This window comes from Canis lupus, chromosome 2 (genome assembly GCF_048164855.1).
Source record: "Canis lupus baileyi chromosome 2, mCanLup2.hap1, whole genome shotgun sequence".
NCBI lineage: Eukaryota > Metazoa > Chordata > Mammalia > Carnivora > Canidae > Canis > Canis lupus.
The window spans coordinates 6,543,847-6,561,797 of NC_132839.1; the positions used below are offsets into that span (position 1 = coordinate 6,543,847).

At 35.4% G+C, this 17,951-nt stretch overlaps 1 long non-coding RNA gene across 3 annotated transcripts in view; it reads right to left on the bottom strand.

Moving 5' to 3' along the window:
• Positions 1–472: 472 nt before the first annotated feature.
• The window catches only part of LOC140609800 (uncharacterized), a 96,149-nt gene continuing 78,670 nt past the window's right edge, over positions 473–17,951 (bottom strand). For 2 of the 3 annotated variants that reach the window (XR_012011526.1, XR_012011525.1), the window contains one exon: positions 473–661. This is a non-coding gene — a long non-coding RNA (uncharacterized lncRNA). Of the gene's footprint in view, positions 662–11,121; positions 11,192–17,951 lie in introns of all 3 variants that reach the window. The other variant, XR_012011527.1, reaches the window with a different exon arrangement.

Consider the following 17,951-nt stretch of genomic DNA (forward strand, 5'->3'; position numbering starts at 1 on the left):
ACTACCCAGAGGTTCAAAAAAGAAAGAAAATAAGTCCTGCTTGTTTCCCCACATACATAACTTACACTGATACGTTCTTAAATAATTTCCTGGTTTCCATAGTATAATTTTGAGATTTAATAAAGATAAGTGGGCAGGAAAAGACAGGAAGCAAGGATCAGTACATTTTTTTCCCATTTTTCCCAAGTAACAAAACAGATTTGATCTGTCTCTAAGAGTATTATATTTGAATGAGAAACCACCACGTACTTTAAAAAGTCACTGACTAAAAAAATCCTCAAAAATATCTGAGATAAAATCCGGTTTTCTGATTTCTAGTTGGGTGACATTGTGAAGTTATATAACCTCTCAGTTGCAGTTTCCTTTTCTGTAAAACAAGAGTAATAAAATCTACTTTATAGGGCTGCATGGACTTTAAATGAGATTGTTTGATTGGAAGTGCAATACAAAACATTAAAAACATATAGCACAGTTAGTTCTCTATTGTCCTTTATTAAAAAAGATTTTATTTATTTATTCACAAGAGAGAGAGGCAGAGACACAGGCAGAGGGAGAAGCAGGCCCCATGCAGGGAGCCTGATGTAGGACTCGATACTGGGTCTCCAGGATTACGCCCTGGGCCGAAGGCAGGTGCTAAACCACTGAGCCATCCAGGGATGTCCTTAAAAAAAAAAAAAAAGATTTTGAGATTTTATTTATTCTACTGCCCTTTCTTTTTTAATTAAGACCTGCGGTCTGTAATAGTATGGGACTTTGTATCAAATTTCATGCGTTCAAATCCTAGAACAGACATTTATTGACTGAGTTGAGACCTGGGTTTCAATTTTTTTCATCTATAAAATGGAATATTATCTATATAAAGTATAGGATGGCTGGCTGAGAGTTTTGAATAGAATATGGTGAATTTTTAGACTCTTATCATTTATTTGCATATAATTATCACAACTGTTCCTAAAAAGCATGTACTAACAGAGAGTAAATTTCACAGGATCACACAAGTGTTAAGATGTAAAAGGCCATACTTAACTAAGAGCCTTTCTAATATCAAAGTCTCTCCAATTTTTTCATGCCGCTACCTTAGGATTGTGGCAACTGGAAGCTACCCCAACTTATGCTTCTAGGTGGCTTCATTGCATTGGATAAATTGGATAAATTTATCTGGACTTCTGTGTCATCTGTGTTTCTGTAAAACAGAAAGCTGTATGAAGTTAATTCTTTGTGATTTGGATTCACTGGAGGTTATGGGTTCCTCCAATCTTCTCAGGAGCAACTTCATGGAAAATTGAGACAAATTAGAAGGTTCTATCTCTTCAGCTCCTTCAGAAAGAAAAACTTTTCAATAGAAAAGAGATAATAATCTATTTTTTCTCTCATTTATATGCTTCTGATTTCATTTGCACAAAATATTACATTGTTGAAAACAAGCTTGAGAACTGCTAGATTAGATATTCTCTATTTTTTTTTATTTTAATTCTAGGGGTACCAGGGTGGCTCAGATGGTTAAGTGTCCAACTCTTGATTTCAGCTCAGGTCATGACCTTAAAGTTGTGAGATCAAGCCTCACCTTGAGCTTTACAAGGGCATGGAGCCTGCTTAAGATTCTCTCTCTCAAAATATAAAATAAAATAAAATGTTTGATTCTAATTAAATATCTTTAAGGGCCACGGATTCAGAATAAGTAACGGATAAGTAATCAAATGAATACTTAACCATAGAAATGTTTACCTGGAGGATATGCTCAGTAAGAGTGGATGGGTGAGGCAAATTTGGGGACAGTTGCTTGTGCTGCTATTTCTGATAAAGATTAAGTACTTGGATCAAAAGAGCAAACATGAAGAAGATTAATTAAACTATTTGAGCATGTCTAAGAGAGTAGTAGACAGCTTAATAAGTAAGTATATTAATAAATACATAGCAATCAAAAGAAGAGTTGGAATCAACCAATTAAAAAGCAGATGTTCTGGGAGCACCTACAAACCAAGTGAAGTGCGATAAAGCATGAAGAAGCATAATCAAATATTCACCAAAGTCACTGATAAAACCTGTCCTGATCACTCATGGACAGATGATTGATGCAGCCGGAGGAGCAAGAAGGCACCTCCAGGGACCTTGAGGTTTACAGCTAGAATTTGAAGGCTGTAAACAAGGACATGAACATTTCATCCCATCTTCTGATTGATCCACTCATTCATCCAGTGATTCACTCAACATACATTTACGAAGAATGATATAGTCAATGAATAACTGATAGGAAAGTTATTGAATAGTCAAATTGACTTTCTGGGGCTATTACTTATGATATCAAAATCATGGGTTCTCAGGAAAGGGTAGAATTCACCTAAAATAGATTAAAGATAATGTTTGGGGAAAGATTCAATAATGTAACGAGTGAAATGTAAAACAACACTACCCTGGGGTGGGGGGGCGGGTGGCTGTGCGCAGGGCAGGGCGGGTTGTGCCTAATAAATCAATAAAACTAGATGCTGTGGGGAATAATCTGTTACTCTTGAGTCCTGTCCATCTTCCTTACTGCTACCCTAGCCATACTCTCTACCTTGGGATTCTAAAATCGCCCTTCTAACTGGTCTCTGCACTTCTTTCTGTTCAACCTCTGACTATTCCTTACTTACAAAGAAGCCAACATACTCTTTTTAAAGCTAAAAAGATTGTATCCTGTCCCTCTGGTAAGCCTCCAGTGGCACACTATCCTACAGAGATTCTCTCTATACAGGCCCTACTTCACTCTGATCTCAGTTTGTGCCACTGACCTCTGTCCACAAATACTGACCCATGTATGAACTTTGGTCTATTTCTCAAACCCTTCAAATCAATCCAGTCTTAAGGCTTTTGTACCGCCTATTCCAGCTGAGTTAAAATTCTCTTTCCTGTCATCTTTCTATGGGAGAGTCCATTCAATGGAGAACTAATTCTAACCTAAGCTTACATATAAATTTCTCAGAATGTTTTGCTGGACCATCAGATCTGAAGTAGTTCCTCAGACACTTCCTATTTCATCACTCTGACTCTCTACTAGACCTGTGAAATTATCATTTGTATCTTCATTCAGTCACTATATTCTCTAAATCTAGCTGTTATCTGATAGAGGCTTAATACCTATCTACTGAGGTGTATATATAAATGTATATATATCACAAAAAAGCCAAAGGTCAAGGTTATTACCAATCCAAAATAATAGAACAGTGTCAGAAACAATATCCATTGCTTAAGATCATTATTATAGATGCTTGAAATATGTAAAATAAGCAATGCTTATCTAAAATTTTCACGGAGACAATGTTTTCTCACAATTGTTAACCGAGAGATTGTGAGATTGAGCTTTTGTCGAAGAAACGTCAGTGAAAGAACACTTCACATTAGAAAGAGATCTAAAAGAGGCATGGAAAGGAGAATATGCAATACTCATATTCTATACTATTTCATTTAATCATAGAAATAACTCAGGAATATTTTTAAATATTTTATCCCTGTTTATCAAATACTGGAACCGAGACCCAAAGAAAATGAGGACAATCCTAATGACATAGAACTAATGGTGAAGGTATTACTTAATTCATGTTCATCTAATTTAAAATAGTTTCCCATCAGGCCAGATATAAAACACCCTGGAAAATGTACTTTAAAAGCAACAAACCACTTCCTTAAAGTCAAGATCTTATATGGAAGCCTAATATGTAAAACAAACCAGAAAAAAGTGAAAAACTCTTCTTTTTGTATGGATTTCATTGAGAGCTGAATTTTCCTTTCAGAGCATTTCACATGTTTCTTGTTTATATTTTCATATGTCCAGGCAAGTTTAGTCAAATCTAAAAGGCTTAGATGTCAGTCTGTCTTCTAAAAGTCACTTCACCGTTTTGTGCTCTGTACATTTCTCCATTGATTTCATTGACTTTTCCGAAATTCATTTAGAGGAAGAGTGTAGGGACAAGGATATTGTTGAGAAGAAAATTTTTTTTTTAATTTAAAAAGATTTTAAGAGGAAATTCATTTTAAAGCCTTATTCAGTTTTACTTGGACTAGATGTTCATTTGGAATGCTTTTAAGTCGGTGAGTAAGTGGTGCTACAGAACTACTGATTCATTTACAGATAATTTCCAAATGACATTATCATTTTAAAGTTATTACAACCTCCCAATACTGATCAGTTAGAGATAAGGATAGTTACATACATACATACATGGATACATACATGCAGAAGTGTTCTGATAGTCCATTCTTCTTTCTTCAGTTTATGTTCTACAATCATTATTATAATTTTTATTTTTGGGGGATTCTTGATTATTGACTCAAATAGAAAATATGAGGGTGAGAAACATTTATCTCCTGAAACAACCAAGAAGAATGCTGGCTGCACAGTAGTACGTGGCATGGGCAGCTCAATTTTGATGCACAAAATTAGGATATAGTTGCCTCTTTTATGCTCCGAGAGGAAATTAAGACATTGGATCCCAGCAGGGACGTGCATGGTTGTACTGGTGGTGGAATGACGGTTTGTATGCTCAAGTGCCAAGCTGAGGTGAATGTTCCCACTATCATGGCCCTAAGCTTCACCTTTCCATAGCTGTTGGTTGGCCTTCCAGGCCTTGGGATTCCCACCTTGAATTCCACTTGGGATTCATCTCTAGCTCTGAAGCTCTATTTAAGAACTACCTTGGGAATCCACTATGTTGCAGGCAGAAATCCCAAAGATTTCCATTTTCTTTACCTCTATCCAGGGTTTTTTGTTTTTCCCAACAAATCCTCCAGTTCCCCTCAAGTGATTGGATTGTAACCCTTTCTCCAACATGACACTGCCTGCATTGTTTTCTAATAATACTACAAGCATCTAGGAAACTAAACACTTTTTTCTTAAATCTTAAAGGTAACTTATCTCTCAACTGTGACCAAGGGGAATTTCTGGCTTTTCACTTGAATATTGGGAAAAACATACTTTCTGGATAGGTATCACCCTGGCCTTTTAATACATTTTTTTTATAGTGCCTGTAAGATTAGTTCTACTCTACATCACACCCTATCCCTAAATCCTTTTCCTTGGAAGCTCTTCAGGATTGTCGTGTTTCATCTGGAGCTTCATAGTTCTGCTTCAAGGATAAGTCACCGAAATGCTCACCTCACACACAAAACAGCAGTTCAATAATTGTCCATGCCATTTTCTCCCAGGCACTTCAGAATACATGGGATGAGATTCATACCTAGCAATTTTTTCTTCTCTACTTTTGATCTGACAGTAAATTGGTATCATTAATCCTTACACTTGAACATTTTTTATAGTACTTCCAATTATAAGTTATAAAAACAGTGATCATCCTTGTACCCTAGTCATTTTTTATTTCTTTATATTATACTATTTTATTTAAAAATATTTTTTTAAATACGTTGTTACACTATGCTATATTTTATTATACTATACTATCTTATCTTACCTTTACTTTTTTTTGTCTATTTTCTATCTCACGAATTGTATTGAGAAATCATTGAGAAAAGGAACTGTTTATATATCAATCATTGTACACTGATATGTCCCAAGCACTTTGAACATTTTGCAGCCCATAAAATCTCCTCAGATTTAAATCACACAGGTCACTTTTTTTATCTAAAAAAGTCATTAATTTTTCATTTGGGGGGTACCATACCATGTAATGAGTAACTACTATTAAATCATAGGACATTCAAAGAACATAATCAACAATATATAATCATTTGAAAAGTCAATTGACCAGAAAGACATTTCCTTTTAATATTGAATTTTGCCTCACTGTTTTTGAGTGGAGTCCTCTTTTCAAACCATCACAGGATGCAAGCCAAAATATCTATTTAAAAACTTATATGTTCTGTTTTTCGCTTGTTCTAATATGTCTTTTATAATTGTTACATTGTAACTATCCCACAATCTTAACAATAAAAAATCAGTACTAGAAGGAAGTACATGGATAGAGTGAAATTGTCTGAAAGAAAGTTCTCAGAATATGCTAAATTGTTCTCAAAGTAGCTTTCAGCTTGTGATGCACTATTTATTTCCAGTCAGGATTATTGAACCATTTGGTCAATGAATCCAGTAAGTAGGTGAGAAATATAGATCAGTTCTTCCCAAAGTTCTTTGACAATGGATCAGTTGCAATATCCAGTAGTTTGAACAATACCAGAAGTTTGTCAGATGTAATACATTACTAGGATTAAAAAGGTGGCAAAATATGACTTTGTAAACAAATCAACCACTGAGTTATGAAAATATAGTCATATGCTTTTTATTACATATGAAAAAAACAGAGAATTGCATCATCTCATTTTATTAGTGTATATATGTAAAGCATCTTATGAAATGTAACAAATTTATTCTGAAATTACCTAATATGATACATGATACCATTAACTAAATCAGAAGTCAACAAACTTTTTTTTGTTTTGTTTTGTTTTTGGTAAAGGGCCAATGGTAACTATTTTAGCTTTTTTGATCTATACAAGTCTGTATCATAACTACTCAACTCTACCATTGCAGCACAAAAGTAGCCGCGCACAATACGTAAAAAATGGGTGTAGCTGTGTTCTACTATTATTGTATTTACAAAAGCAAGAAACTGGTCTTATTTGGCCCCAGCATCATAGTGTGCCAACCCGTGGACCTAGATTATTAACTAGATTGTAGACAATGCAGTGGTTAGGTAGTTAGTATGCAGTATATCAATGCAAGGAAATAACAACCAGGCATTTGCTCAACAGAGAACTGATGGGGCATTCTTCAATATGACCTATCTATTTTTTAAAGGCAGATTAAATATATAAAAGCTAGATGAATTTTACAGGTATATGCTATATTTTACCTACAACAAAAAATATATTTTGGCTAAAAACTGTGGCTACCTTATAGCAATTTTCTGCTTTTTCCTTCTCTTCGTCCCTCCTTTCTTTTCCCCATCTTTGACTTTATTTTCCTTTGCTTTTATTAACATCTTATACAATGCAATTCTTTTCCCAACACAGTTCAGGAAATTCTTTTTGAGGTGAGACAGGACAGTAGTGCATTTTGTTTTATATAATCACAGGTTTTTTTGTTTGTTTGTTTTTGCTTTTGTTTTTACTTTCAGTGCTTGTGTTCTCGGGATAACTGAGTTTTTCACTTGCTATGGCTCTAATAACTTATTTTTTAATTTATTGGTCAGGGGTAGCAAGCTAGCAGAAATTATTTAGATCTGATGTAGAAAGGTAATGTTCTTCAAAAATGTGATGTTAAAAAATTAAGAAGATTCAGTTAGTAAAGACAGCAGTCACTTACAATCACTAAATAACTATTATCCTTGCTCATTTTCTATTTCCTATGTGTTCATAGAGGTCTGGAAAATTTAATTCCACTCTGTTTTTACAGACAATATTGGAATGCAGTCTTAAGCAATTTCAAACGGATTCAACATGTTTGAGATTTGGTGTGACCTGAAGTCCTTTCCTCACTTAGGATTTACCAGTAACAGAAAAGCAGCCAGGTGGAGAAAACAAAACAAAACCAACCACAACAAGAAACCTTTAGGGGAGTCCCCTCCATTTACCATTCAGGAAATAAAGCTAAATAGGCTAAGGTGTTGGGAAACAGAATACAGGAAATCTACAGAGACAGGAGGACAGAAAGCAAGGAAACAAAACAAAACTCCATAATCATACCTCAGTCACCCAGGAAAGCAGTCTTTCTTCATGACTGAATACCAGAGCATCATATTAGACTTCTTTTCTTACATGTTATATTGTTATACATGAACAATATAAATGATTGACCAAAGCACCAATTTGGTCCTAGATTTTGCTTTAGTTTTATACATTTTATTTATTTATTTATTTGAAAGATAGAATAAGACAGAGAGCCTGAGCTGGGGAGAAGGTGAGGGGCAGAGGGGGGTCCATCCCAGGACCCTGGGACCATGACCTGGGACCATGACCTGGGCCCAAGGCAGACACTTAACTGACTGAGCCACCCAGGCGCCTGCATATCTTCTTTCTTTAGAAAATATTAATAAGGAGCTTTCGGAATCACTTCCTGGAAACTGATTTGCCCCAGAGTTGTTTTTTTGTTGTTGTTGCTGTTTGTTTGTTTTCTGAATCATGGATACTTTTAATTCCAATAATTTTTCAAGCTACAAAACTTCAAATCAGTTTCTCTTTAACTTTTCTCCTTTCTCTCCCAACCAGTAATTCCCGAAGCTCTCTCAATGATGGCTCTTATTTGCATGGATTGAAAGTTTTCTTCTTATTCATTCTAACTCTGTCTGCCTTATCCAGGCCCTCATTATTTCTGTTCTGAACCACTGAAACAGCCTCAATTCTGTCTTTTTTTTTTTTTAAGATTTTATTTATTTATTCATGAGAGATCCAGAGAGAGAGAGAGAGAGAGAGAGGGGCAGAGACACAGGCCAAGGGAGAAGCAGGCTGCATGCAGGGAGCCCGATGTGGGACTCGATCCTGGGACCCCTGGGGTCGGCTCTGAGCTGAAGGCAGACACGCTTAACCGCTAGGCCCCCCAGGCATCCCTGAATTCTGTCTTCTAATTCTGGTTTTCCCTCATTCCACTCCGAAGTGGATCCATAGCCCCAAAGTCATTTTGTGACAATACAGAGCTGAGCAAGTTAAGGTATTGCTTTAATAGTTTAATGTCTCCTCCACTCCTTTAGGCAAAGGTCCAACTATAGTCACCGTTATATACACAATATATGATTTTACATTGCCAGGGTTTTTGCAGGCTGTTTCCTGGGTCTACATTGCCAAGATCCAAAATCTCACTTGTCTCTTGAATCTCTCAATGTCTTCCAAGGAAATGACTACTTGTCATAAATAAAGTTGCATACAAGTTACATTTTGTCTGAAATTGTGCAAGGCATCATGAGTTCAACACCTCCCTCTTCTATAGGTTACGATAAAAATAATGCAATATAGTAGCCTCCAAAATCAGTTATTATATAGTTCATCAAGGAAAAGGATAATACTTTATTCAGGCCACAATGCCTAAGGCAGTTCACTGACCACATTGGGGTTCAGATTTGCATGTAGAAAATGCACCATCTGCCAGAAACAACTAAAAACTTATTCCATCTCAGTGCTATAGAAGCATTTCAGGAGCTGAAGAGTAACACAATGGACACCAACTTTGATGTCAGGCTGTCCAAGTTTATATATCTGGATCTACCTTTAATTTTGTGGTAGTGGTCAAACCACCCAGACTAGGTCTCATTTCATCTTTAAAAAGGGTATAATTAGTACCTACAGATTCAACTTTCAGACCTATCTGGATCTGCTATTCCTCAATGAATAATAGCAATTATTAACTAGATTTCAAAAATTTCTCATTTATAGCCATTTTAGTGCCCCTTCACTGAAATCTCTATTAAAGGCCACTGTAGGAGTAGTTCATCAATAACTCTGTGTTAAGAGCTTCGTTTTATATTTGAGAGTTTATAAATGCCAACTAGATTTAGAAACTTGGATCTAAATTTCTTTCCTCTCTCAACTGTTTGGATATGAAAATAGAGATTTCTTAACAAAATGTATAAATGTTTGAATTTCTTTCTCACATACAAGAGTCATTTTTTAAACTTTTAAGCTACAGATTTAGATCATACAGATGCTTTTCTACATTGTTTTGAGTAGTTCTTTATGTATTTATTCCTGGTGTGTCCTAATCACATAAAAAACCTAAAAGAAGAATTATACCTTATTTACACTAAAACAGTCTCCTAATTAATATAGGGTTGTAATAAAAATTTTCTGGTGTAAGTATACATTTCATGGTATACTTTAGAGAAGCTTAATCTATTTCTTAACTTTTTGTTGGCTGCCAATATTTTTTTTCTAATTATTACCTAATTATTTTTGTTTATATGATTGTATTGATTGTATTTCCTTTCAAGGATAGGCTCATATAGTTGTTATTTATAATTTGACTATGAATATTTGTTCAAACCTGCCATACTTTTGTATATTTCATTACTACAGAGAGTTTTTAGTATAATAAAGTGGAATAGTCTCTTAATTCAACATGTACCTTGATTCCATGTATGTCTTTTATTTCTTTCCTGAAATATTTATTGTGGTTCCATATGAAAGGAGCCTATGGTCAGGAAAAGTATAAAGTTTTTATATGAATAAAATTATCCTTTTCAATCTACAAATAAAAAGTATGTGAAGTGGAGAAAGAACAATTTTTCTGGATAATTAGAAAAAATCATCTTAATAAACAGCTAAACTCAATGTTATACTAAATCTTTACTAATGCTTCTTCCTTCTTTAAGAACAAAATAATGCTCATTTAATAAAAAGTATACATTTAGTGTGCATTGTCTTCTAGTTTATGTTATTTGAAAACTCCTCATGGTTTCCAATTATAACTAATCAGTGGGTAAATTTAATGCTTACTTAAAGAGTATGAAGTATGATTCAAGTATTGTATTAGGTTCTATTGATCAATGTTTTCTTCTCTAGTAGGCTTCCGTGACATTTAGGATTCATCTTTAGTAATCTACATTTTTTTTTCTTCAAAATTATACTTAGATATCAGCCGGAAAAAAATTCACCTACAATACTGTTTTATCAGAAACTGGTCATATGCTGTTTTTTTTTTTTTTTTTTTTTTTTTTTGGTCATATGCTGTTAATAAGAATAGAAGGATACTACAAAGAATGTTGTTGACAGCTTTATATCTGTCAGAAGCTAAGTTCATTTCCTCCTTACTTCAATTTTTTTGGAGTATAATTGTGTAAAAATTTATGTAATTCACATCACAAAATTTGTCTTATTAAATTTGTAGTTATTTATTCTGAATTATATGTATTAATGTTCTATCACCGAAATGCTTAAGTAAATTTTTTGAAAGATTATAACAGTAGTTCAATGAACTAGGAAAATTATCCTATAGGATTCCAGATAGGTAATATTAGTGACATATTTAAAGTGGTGATAACTTTAACTTTACACTTATTTTCAAGAAATTACATTTTCACAATCTTTTTTTAAGTGAAGCAGTTGAACAAGCTAACAAACATAAAAGATGTCTTCTAAAAAGAGGTTTTATGTCTGCAGTCTATTAAAAGAATAAATGATCTTTACTTCAATATAGATTAATTGACTTACCCCTAGGCCAAATGATATTTTCTCTCAAGGACAAGAGATCAGTTAGGGAGTCCAAGGTTCATTTTGTTAGCTAAATGAAAATAAATTGGTGACAACTTAGAGTCAGCGTCTAAGAACTTACAGAGAATTACTCTAACTTGAAAGGGAGATTAGGCATTCTATAAAGAAAGATATCTCTCTCAAAAATGCAAACCTGGCACTATTTCTATCAATCATATCTGTAAATCATTGGACACACAGACACACACACATACTTAATGCTCAGCCAGTATGTTTCAGTGTAGTGTAATAGGTCCTTATTACTTCTCATTTATTTTGTATTCATTCTGTTTACTTTATGCTTATGCCTCTCTAGTCATTAAATTATTTGATTATCAGCCCTTTTTATACATACACACATATGTGTGTCTGAATGAAAGGATCACATACTATGAAAAATCTTTCTGAAGATGCAATTAATACTAAATGGGAATTGAAAATCAAACTCTTCCTAAAGTGGTGTTTATTTGAATGCAATTCTTTTTTTATTAAGATTTTATTTATTTTATTCATGAGAGACACACAGAGAGAGAGAGAGAGAGAGAGAGAGAGAGAGGCACAGACACAGCCAGAGGGAGAAGTAGGCTCCATTCCATGTTGAGAGCCTGCCATGGGACTCATCCCGGGTCTCCAAGACCACACCCTGGGCTGAAGACGGCTCTAAACTGCTGAGCCACCCGGGCTGCCCTGAATGCAAGTCTATATAAATGAAAAAACAAAACAAAAAAAACAACCAAACAACTTGCTCTTAAATAAGCTGAAAGAATATCCAGGATAAAGACAGGTTTATGGGGGGTAAGGAGAAAAGTCTGAGGTATATGGTGTATATGGAAGACTCAAAGAGTCATTGACATATGATAAGTGTAAAGAGAAATATTTGGAAGTAACATTAGAGATCTTTGAATTAGCTAAAGAGAAAAGGCACTCTCTGAGAGTCAATGAGAATCATTGAAAATGACTGAAAAGAAAATAGGTATGATCCAATTAGTGATTAAGGAAGATTTACATCATCCACACACATACAGGGTTCAAGTAGTAAATTTAGAGGACCAGACTACATTTTTCTCATTTAGCTTCAGTGTTTATGAAGAAATAATACCAGTAAATTGAGCTCAAATCTGCTCTATAATTCCACAAACATAAGTCAGGGAAAAACATTTTTTTTTTCATTTTTGAGCTCAAATACTCTCTTTTCTGACAGTGTGTGGTTGGTTACTAAATTTTCTTTGTTATATGTATATGAAAAAGGTTGGAATGGTGGACTCTAAAGTAATACATAGAATTTAACTTACTCACCATGCATCTTTATCTTATTCTCCATGAGAGGAATTGGATACATATAAACACATAAAGTAAGCTGATCAGTTCTTTTATTCAAGGCCAGAGTAATGGAATCAAGTTATGGTTGATTATAGAGTTAATTTTGCTACTAAGGTCATAGTTAATAAATGATTATAGTTCTAGATATAAAAGGAAAGTCGAGAATCAAGCAGAGTTGACATATCTAAGTTCAACATTGGGTCAAAAGTTTTGGGAGTTAGGCTGAATAAATAAGTAAAGGCGGCACGGGGAGGGGTGGTGGTAGTGGTGAGGTGGAATGGCTGGCTGCTTAAAGAAAATGGAAGAAAGGAGCCAGAATCAAGTGAAGAACAAGGGTAATTTTATTTTTTCAATACCAGCACCTAGACCCAACAAAGCCAATCTATGTTGACATAACCTGAACTAAATAGTTGTTGGTGCTTTGAGATCTCATGCTGTGGAACCCCGCAAATAAAGATGAGAATGCTGTAACATTTGAATCCAGTGAATGAAATATATCAAGAGAAAAATAAATACCACAAAATATGCTAAGAAATTGCAGATTGTTCTCCCCAAAGAGATATGAAAATACTCTTCTGAAGCAAAAGAAAAGTCAAACAAAGAGAAACGTTGCTAATTTTCTTTATCTGGGAATTTCATCAAAGGCTTAGCATTTTGGGGTTTGTGGTTAACATGATTCATTGCTTGTGTCCATGCTCTGCCTAGATTTTCTTAAGTTGCCCTCTAATTTCTGCTTAAGAAATTATGGTCAGCAGTTTTAATGGTTTTGAACCCAAGGAAGAGGGAAAATCTTTTTTAAAAAATACCAATTGTTTAACCATATCTTTTGGTAATACAAGAAACAACATGACAGAAAAGTCTGATCATAAAAAGTGTCCACATCCAATCACAGTCCTACTGTCCTCTTCTGTGTGCTCTCTAGTGACCTGTATCTGTTTTTTTTTTAAGATTTTATTTATTCATGAGAGACACAGAGAGAGAGAGAGAGAGAGAGAGAGAGAGGCAGAGACACAGGCAGAGGGAGAAGGAGGCTCCATGCAGGGAGCTGGATGCGGGACTCAATCCTGGGTCTCCAGGATCACAACCTGGGCAGGCACCAAACCGCTGACCCATCCAGGGATCCCTAACTGGTATTGATAGAGTCTGGAAGACCTAGCTACTCCTGACACACTATTCTTTAACTATGTACTTTTAGCCCATAATTCTAAGAGCTCCTGAAATTCAATTTTCAATCTGTTTAAACCTTTTTATTATTATTTTTTTTAAATTAGCATTTTCTTTTCTTTTTTTTTTTAAGATTTTATTTATTTATTCATGATAGTCACACAGAGAGAGACAGAGAGGCAGAAACACAGGCAGAGGGAGAAGCAGGCTCCATGCTGGGAGCCAGACGTGGGATTCGATCCCGGGTCTCCAGGATCGCGCCCCGGGCCAAAGGCAGGAGCCAAACCGCTGCGCCACCCAGGGATCCCTGTTTAAACCTTTTTAAATCTCTCAAATGGGATTTATTATTGAGGATTCCCTAGAGTCCTTGTTGATACTGAGTAATTATAAAGCTTTATAAGAGTAATGCTGTTATGACCTGTGATTCAGATCTTATACAATGAAAACAGCTTCAATACATTAAAAAAAAATTTTTTTTTTAGAAGTTGCTTTGGAAGCCATGGGCCTCAGTATAGACATGGGCAAGTTCGAGAACCACACCACACACAACCAGTCATGAAAATGGCACAGACACGGCATCAAGAAATCCTGGTCACAAAGGTATGAATTCTTAAGGAGGAAGACCCCAAGTTCCTAAGGAACATGCACTTTGCCAAGAAGTGCAAGTGCTTGAAGAAGATGTAGGCAAATGACGTGAAGGTCCTGAGTGTACATGCTGAGGTCATCAGTGCCCTCATCAAACCCAAGGAGGTCAAGCCCAAGATCCCAAAGGGCAGCAGCTGCAAACTCAATCATTTTGCCTACATCCCTCACCCCAAGCTTGGAAAACACACTCATCCCCACATAGTCAAAGGTCTCAGGCGTTTCCCGCCAAAGGCCAAGGCTGAGGTTCAAGCCAAGATCCTGGCTTGCAGCTGTGACTTTGGCTCCAGCTCCTGCTGGTTCAGGCTCCCAAAGGTACCCAGGCCCCAACAAAAGCTCCAGTGTAGAGGTTTCTGTTTGCCAGAGTGAAGACGGGAGGACTGGTGTAACCCCTGGGCTTCTGTCTGCATGGGGCTGGTGTCCTCCTGTGTTATTTGTACAAAGAAACCTGTAGCAGGATCCAATTTTTTTTTTTAGAATTTCTCACAATTTTGCTAATTCTTCATTTTAAGGGAATCTATCTATCTATCTATTTATCTATCTATCTATCTATCTATTCATCTATCAACCTATCTACCTTTGGAAAAACTTTTCCTGAGTTGTTTGAAAGAATAATTAACCGTGTAAGTTTTGCATTGAACTATGCAAATATGAAGTGCCACCTATAAAACTTGTTTGTAAAGAAGAATCAAAGCACAAGCTCAACCTGAGAAAAACAAACAAAAGCTGATTATGAATGTTCAGAAACAGTCAGTGTCTGAGCATGGAGGAGAAATATTACTCCTGCACATCACTTCTATAAAGACTAAGACATATTAATAGTAATTCTATAATTCCATAACTCTGTGATTACCATTCTAAAGAACAAAGGATAAAGTCCTATGGGTGATTTGGGAAAGTATATGAGTTATATAGAGAGATTAATAAAAAAAAAAAAAAGCTTTTCACTGGGCAGCCTGGGTGGCACAGCGGTTTAGTGCCGCCTTTGGCCCAGGGCATGATACTGGAGACTGGGATCGAGTCCCATGTCGGGCTCCCTGTATGGACTTGCTTCTTCCTCTGCCTGTGTCTCTGCTTCTCTTTCTCTCTTTCTCTCTCTCTCTCTTTGTGTGTCTATCATGAATAAATAAATAAAAATCTTAAAAAAAATCTTTTCACTTAAAGGAAACTCATTAAAAAAAAAAAGATAATATGCCTCTTTTACATGGAATTTTATTAAAGATCAATGTAGATACAACCAAGGAACCATAGGCTCAGAAATATCTCTTCTTTTTTCTCCTCTTCCCCTATTTCATACATCTACCCACCCCACTTTCCTCTGGGAGCCGCCAGTTTGCTTTAGTATTTATGAGTCTGTTTCTGTTTGTTTTTTAGATTCCACCTATAATTGAAATCGTATAGTATTTGTCTTTCCCTGGCTGACTCTTTTCACTTATCATAATACCCTCTAGGTATGTCCGTGTTTTTGCAAATGACAAGATTTCATTATATTTTATGGCTGAGTAAAGATGTGAGATGTATCTCACATCTTCTTTATCCATTCATCTATCGATGGGTTGTTTCCATCTCTTAGCTGTTGTAAAGAATGCAAGAATTCTGTAATAAACATAGGGGTGCATATATCTCTTCAAATTGGTTTTTTTGTTTTCTTTGGCTAAATACCCAGCAATGAAATAACCAGATTATATGGTATTTCTATTTTTAATTTTTTTAAAAACCTCTATACTGATTTCCATAGTGGTTGCACCAATTTACATTTCCACCAACACTGCACAAGGGTTTCCTTTTCTCCACATCCTCACCAACACTTGTAATTTCCTGTGTTTTTCATACTAGTCATTTGGATTGGTGTGAAGTAACATCTCATTGTGGAAGTCACTTTATTTTCTAGACATAAGTCAATTATATACACATTTGTTCCATTCCACTAGAAAAGTAGTAGTTAAATCTACTTGCACATTACAAACTCCCTAGATTTTTAAGGATCCAAGCCCAGGCTCACCCATGGAGAGTCTAATGTAATTGTTTGGGAGTAGGACTCAGAGATCGTTAATTTTCTAAGTGATATTAATGTGCAGAAAGCTCGGGGAATCATTGCATTAGATCGAGGGGATGGTGATTGTGTTAGTTTATTCCGTGCTGGACATTAAAATAATCTTTTTATTTGTATTATCTCATTTAATCCTTCTAGCATTCCTACACTGCAGAAATAATCTCATTTTGCTGTTGAAACAAGCAGAAAATTTAAATACATAATTTGCCAAAAGCAATGCAGCTTAGAAATGTTGAAGCAGATGCAAACTAAGGCTTTATGAATTTAAAGCCTGCATTCCTAAGCATTCTTATTATCTAATTTCTGCATCTAGGTTACAATAATAGAAGCATCCTGGGTTTTTTCCTATCTATTTTGGCCCAAAGGTGCCATATGCCATGACTCAGGGCAATTGTCATCACTTCTTCGGAATTAGGTAATATGTGAAAAACCTAGAGGATAATGTAAAAACTTTTAGCCTCCTCCAGCATCTGGTGAATAGACATGTTTTGTGAGTTGCAGGAGATATGTAAGATTTTTCTTTAAATTATTAAAGTATATAAATATTGGAAATTTTGCTTTAAAAATTAGATTACAAGTTTCTCTTAGAAGTTATGAAATCTGTACAATTCTGAACCTAGACAAATGAAGGTCTATAGCCATAAATGGGCTGTCCTTTCTCCTGTATTTGCCATATTTCCTACAGTTGCCTATTGTCTCATATGCCAGTGCTTCCTCAAAGATTAATCATGTTCACACGATTAACCGGAGGGTCTTATCAAAATGCAGATTCTGATTTGGTATGACTGGAGTGGAGGCAGAGATTCAGCATTTCCAGCAAGTTTCTAGCTTGTGCTGATGCTCCTGGTACTCAGACTACACAACTTGAATATCAAGGTCATATAATATCTTTAATACTTATTTGCACTACTTGACCTTACTTAAATCAATTAATTTCATGTCTTCTACTTATATAATCTTTGTACTTATGTAATCTCACATAAATCAATTCACTCCTGCTTTATTGGATAAAAACAAAAATATGGATTTATAATTTTTTACCTTCTTTTTCTAGAAAGTGGTGTTCTTTCTAAGCCTATTACTTGGAATGTAAGAAAGGATAAAAATACATTATAGATTTAGAGCTTAGGTTCTCCAGCCCAAATTCTCACAAGTGTCATTAAGAAAGCCATTTGATACCTCCACACACAGTGTGCTGTGTTGTAAAAGAGAAGATGCAGAGAATTATTTCAATCACTGAGCCTAAGTTGACCCACCCAGAAGGGAGGTATAAGTCCAGAGTTTCACAAAGTCTCCAAGGGTTACCCACTCAATTTCAACAAAAGGCCAGTTTCAAGACAACAGCTGCTTTCCAATGGTGTACATGGCAGCCATGTCCAGGAAACAACAAGTCTTAACAAGGGACACCTTATGTTGCCAGAGATTCCAATTATTAAAATCCTGTCATAAAGACATCTAGTTCAAAGTGGTCTTTAGGGTTGAGGGGTCCCCCAAATAATAACAATTTTCTATAGAATCACTTTGCACTTTGCACTTACGGGATGGGGAGTAACAAGGATATAAACCATCAATACCAACTGAAAATTCAGGGGTAGAAGGCATTAAAACAGTA